Source organism: Cebidichthys violaceus, unplaced genomic scaffold (assembly GCF_023349555.1).
Source record: "Cebidichthys violaceus isolate CVI_PGR_0920_01 unplaced genomic scaffold, fCebVio1.0.p SCAF_19, whole genome shotgun sequence".
In the NCBI taxonomy this organism is placed as follows: Eukaryota; Metazoa; Chordata; class Actinopteri; order Perciformes; family Stichaeidae; genus Cebidichthys; species Cebidichthys violaceus.
In genome coordinates this window covers 1609592-1615591 of record NW_027176361.1, presented here as the reverse complement: position 1 = coordinate 1615591, position 6000 = coordinate 1609592, and positions in this window count along the sequence as shown.

Here is a 6000-nt window from a genome sequence, read left to right as displayed (position 1 = left end):
GCAAGGAGGGAACAGGTAAGTCCATGTAAGCCCTAAATATTGAGCTAGCTATCTTAGCAAGCCAGCTATCTTCCCATAAGAAGTAAACATAGTCATTGTGATGTCACCCATTGGTTTGTGGACTTTCGTTTTTAAAGACTTGAGTTCGCCATTTTTGCCATTGCCATCTTGGATTATGGCTGTCACCATCTTGACTTTTTGTAATAAGTGAACAGAAGTGACCATATTTGGTGACCCTGATGGACATTAGAAAGAATGCAGGTTTTAAACACTTCTGCATTGGCTTTACTCTTAAAAACCGGAGGTTGCCTCCAGTTCATTACATCAACACTAACAAACTACACAGGAAGTGGTTGTGACCCATATTATATTTATCTGTTCTGTGATGCTGCACAGACAGTCAGCAGCACGATATAATGGATGTTATAGATATTTGAATCAGTATGATGAGTAGTTTTTCTTGCTGTTAATTTGTTGTTCATATACATACTATGTATATCGAAAAACCTTTGATTTACACACCATTAATTATCTACAAAATTATCAACACAACAAACACCTAAAGAAAACATAGATCAGCCTTGAAAAAGACTGGAAGAGGTTTCAGTAAACTTTGTTTCTCTACAGGTTGATTAACGTACATTTTTTGCAGCATCAGTCTAATGTTCTTACTTCTTTGTGTTGATCGGACCTGTGGATGGTACAGTGGGGAAGGACACTAACAACCAATGTAGGAATGCTGGTTCAACCCCTGCCACAGGTAAGTGACATAGGAGTGATTGGGATGGGTGAATGAGTGGTTTCATTTCTTGCTTGAGCTAATGCCGTTTGTTGCAATTTCTCATCAATTTCAACTTGCAAATTTCAAAATTTCCAACATCGACCAGCACGGAGGGATCAGAGAACGGGTAGGTCCATGTGTGCCCAGCAGGTGGAGCTAGCTAGCTAGCTTCATGGGCAATTTTTTTTATTTTAAATGAAGGTTGAAATTTACAAAATGACATTGCAGCTTGCTCCACTTTAATTTGTATCCTACAGGAGCGGAAGTTTTTAATTAAGATGCAAATTTGACGTTAAATACAGCAGCAAGTGCCAATGATCTGGGTCCAAGCAGATTGAAAATGAGCACTTGAAAATATACCCACATGCATGACGTGCTAAATTGTGAGCTAAAAGAACTTGGCCAGATGGGGATTTGAACCAAAACTATCCATGTTCTAGAGGAGTGACTAATAGTGACTTATTGACTGCACCAACCGTCAAACATGGCTTTGTGTATACCTTCTCACAACTTGAGGCAATGGCAACACATGCTCAGAACTGGGATATTTTTGCCTCTTTGGAGTTAAAACACTCCAACAATTTAAAAATTTAGTTTGTAATTGGTAAAGTAGCATGTCATGTTTTAGACCACAAGAGTTGAAAACACTTTGGCAGAAAATGCATTTACCCATGTGCAGGTAGTTTCCGCATGACCTCTCCAACCCAGCCCACCAGTCCCTTTACCAGGAAGCCAAACCAACCTCACAAACAGAAGGCAGAGAGGTCACAGAACTTCAACCCTGCTTTTTGGATTCATTGTCAAGGGTTTTGGGTTCAAGCCCTGCCACAGGTACGTCACATAGGAGTAATTGGGATGAGTGGTTTCATTTGTCGCTTGCGCAAACGTTCGTTGCAATTTCTCGTCAATTTCAACTAGCGAATTTCTAACATCGACCAACACAGAGGGAACAAAGTACGGTAAGTCTATATGTGCCCAGCAGGTGGCGCTAGCTAGCTTAGCAAGCTAGCAAGCTTCACGGGCAATAACCTTTTTTTCATACATTTTTAATTAAGATGCTAATTTGATGTTAAAAACAGCAGCAAGTGGCAATGATTAGCACTTGAAAACATACCACATGCATGAATTGCTAAATTGTGAGCTAAAAGAACTTGGCCAGATGGGGATTTGAACCATGACTATCCATATTCTCAAAGAGGTGACTTATTGACTTCACCAACAGTCAACCTTGGTTGTTAAGCACACCTACTTACAACTCGAGGCCATGGCATCACATGCTCAGAACTGGGATATTTTTTTATCATTGTTAAATTAAAACACAACAATAATTATAAAATTTTGTTTAGAATGGTTAAAGTAGAAAAGCAAGCTTCAGGCAAAAAAGCTTTGCCTCTAAAAGCTGAGCTACTTAAATTGTCAGAAATCAACTCAGTCCCACACATACAAATGAGGACAGGTCTCAGTGTTTTGATAGACCTCTTGAAACCATCAATAACCACTACATCTTGAAGGCCCACATTTACTCCCTAAGGACCCTTGTGAGCTCCTTAGTGAGCACTGACACATCTTACAGGAACACAAGAAACACCTAAAGAACCCATACAAAAGCCTTGAAAAACCCTGGAAGAGGTTTCAGTCCATACACTTTGTTTCTCTGAAGGTTGGGGAAGGTGAACTTTCTGCAGCATCAGTCTAATGCTCTTATTTTCTCTGCGGTGATCTGGCCTGTGGATGGAACAGTGGGGAAGGACGCTGACAGCCAAGGTAGGAACGTGGGTTCAACCCCTGCAACAGGTAAGTGACAGGAGTTATTGGGATAAGTGAATGAGTGGTTTCCTTTCTGGCTTGCGCGAACGCAATTTGTCGCAATTACTCGTCAACTTCAACTTGCGAATTTCTAAATTTCCAACATCGACCAGCATGGAGGGATCAGAGAACCGCTAAGTCCTTGTGTGCCCAGCAGGTGGAGCTAGCTAGCTTTATGGGCAAATTCTTTTATTTTAAATGAAGGTTAAAGCTTACAAAATGGCATTGCAGCTTGCTCTACTTTAATTTGTATCCTACAGCAGCGGACATTTTTAATTAAGATGCAAATTTGATGTTAAATACAGCACCAAGTGCCAATGATCTGGGTCCAAGCAGATTGAAAATGAGCACTTGAAAATATACCCACATGCATGAAGTGCTAAATTGTGAGCTAAAAGAACTTGGCCAGATGGGGATTTGAACCTCTTCAGAGTTAAAACCCTACAACAACAAAAAAATGTAGTTTGTCATTGGTAAAGTAGAAACGCACATGGCATGTACTCTTTTAGACTACAAGAGTTGAAAACAGATTGGCAGAAAAGCATCTACCCATGTCCAGGTAGTTTCCTCATAACCTCCCCAACCCAGTCTAGCAGCTCTTAGGCCAGGAAGCCAAACCAACCTCACAAGCAAAAGACAGAGAAAAGGAGGTCACAAAACTTCAACCCTGCTTTTTAGATTCATTGTCACAGATTTAGGGGATTTTGGGTTCAAGCCCGCCACAGGTATGTCACATAGGAGTAATTGGTATGAGTGGTTTCATTTGACGCTTGCGCAAACGGCGTTCGTTGCAATTTCTTGTCAATTTCATCCAGCGAATTTCTGAATTTCTAACATCAACCAACAAGGAGGAAACAGAGAAGGGGTAAGTCCATGTGTGCCCAGCAGGTGGAGCTAGCATGCTTCAAGCTAGCTAGCTTCACAGGCAAATACCTTATTTCATACATTTTCAATTGAGATGCAAATTTGATGTTAAATACAGCAGCAAGTGGTAATGATCCGGGTCAAAGCAGATTGACAATTGGCACATGAAAACATATCACTTGCATGAAGTGCTAAATTGTGAGCTAATAGAACTTGGCCGGATGGGGATTTGTACAATGAGTCTCCATATTCTAGAGGTGACTAATTGACTGCAACCACTAGTCAATTGTTTTTTTAAGCACACCTACTTACAACTTGAGGCAATGGCATCACATGCTCAGAACTGGTATATTTTTGTCTCTTTAGAGTTAAAACGCTACAACAATTAAAATGTTTAGTTTGTAATTGATAAAGTAGAAACACATATGGTATGTCACCTTTTAGACCACAAGAGTTGAAAACAGATTGACAGAAAGAGCATCTACCCATGTGCAGGTAGTTTCCTGATGACCTCTCCAACCAAGTCCACCAGCTCTTAGACCAGGGAGCCAAACTAACCTCTCAAGCAAAAGGCAGAGGAAGTCAGAAAACTTACACCCTGCAGTTTGGATTCATTGTCAAAGATTTTGGTAAAATTTGTTCAAAGATTGTTGATACAGTTGTGGTCAAAAGTTTACATACACTTGTAAAGAACATAATGTCATGGCTCTCTTGAGTTTCCAGTTATTTCTACAACTCTGATTTTTCTCTGATAGAGTGATTGGAACAGATACTTCTTTGTCACACATGGTTCTTTCATGACTTTATTATGGGTTAACAGAAAAAGTGACAAAATCTGCTGGGTCAAAAATATACATACAGCAACATGAATTAGCAATTTTGGTGACTTAGAAAGTTGTGTCAATGAAATGAGCTTCATAGCATGGCCTCTTAACTTCTTGTGAGTGATTATGAGTGACTACAGCTGGTGACTTCTCTGAGGCCATTTAAATAGGGCTCATTGGATACAAACGCCCACAAACGCTACAATGGGAAAGTCAAAGGAGCTCAGCATGGATCTGAAAAAGCGAATCATTGACTTGAACAAGTCAGGAAAGTCACTTGGAGACATTTCAAAGCAGCTGCAGGTCCCAAGAGCAACAGTGCAAACAATTGTTTGTAAGTATAAAGTGCATGGCACTGTTTTGTCACTGCCACGATCAGGAAGAAAACGCAAGCTATCACCTGCTGCTGAGAGAAAATTGGTCAGGAGGGTGAAGAGTCAACCGAGAACCACCAAAAAGCAGATCTGCCAAGAATTAGAAGCTGCTGGAACACAGGTGTCAGTGTCCACAGTCAAGCGTGTTTTGCATCTCCATGGACTGAGAGGCTGCCGTGCAAGAAGGAAGCCCTTGCTCCAAAAGCGGCACCTTAAGGCTCGACTGAAGTTTGCTGCTGATCACGTGGACAAAGATAAGACCTTCTGGAGGAAAGTTCTGTGGTCAGACGAAACAAAAATCGAGCTGTTTGGCCACAATGCCCAGCAATATGTTTGGAGGAGAAAAGGTGAGGCCTTTAACCCCAAGAACACCATGCCTACCGTCAAGCACGGTGGTGGTAGTATTATGCTGTGGGGCTGTTTTGCTGCCAATGGAACTGGTGCTTTACAGAGAGTAAATGGGATAATGAAGAAGGAGGATTACCTTCAAATTCTTCAAGATAACCTAAAATCATCAGCCCGAAGGTTGGGTCTTGGGCGCAGTTGGGTGTTCCGACAGGACAATGACCCCAAACACACATCAAAAGTGGTAATGGAATGGCTAAATCAGGCTAGAATTAGGGTTTTAGAATGGCCTTCCCAAAGTCCTGACTTAAATCCCATTGAGAACATGTGGACAATGCTGAAGAAACAAGTCCATGTCAGAAAGCCATCAAATTTAACTGAACTGCACCAATTCTGTCAAGAGGAGTGGTCAAAGATTCAACAAGAAGCTTGCCAGAAGCTTGTGGATGGCTACCAAAAGCGCCTAATTGAAGTGAAAATGGCCAAGGGACATGTAACCAAATATTAGCACTGCTGTATGTATATTTTTGACCCAGCAGATTTGATCACTTTTTCTGTTAACCCATAATAAAGTCATGAAAGAACCAAACTTCATGAATGTTTTTTGTGACAAAGAAGTATCTGTTCCAATCACTCTATCAGAGAAAAATCAGAGTTGTAGAAATGACGGGGAAACTCAAGAGAGCCATGACATTATGTTCTTTACAAGTGTATGTAAACTTTTGACCACAACTGTACATAAAGACCCAGGAATTTGAACATCGGACTTCTGAATGCCCAGAGAAGGTGACTTACTCTGAGCCATCAGTAAGACATGACTGTTCATACACCTTAACACTTAAGTTGATCACATCACATGATCAAAACTGGTGTGTTTTTGTTTCCAAGTAACTTAAACGCAACACCAATCAAAATGTAGTTTTAAAATTGATAACATAGCACATCATTTGGCATGTCCACTTTCAAGCCACAAATGTTCACAACAGGTGGACTTAGTTTGAACCCT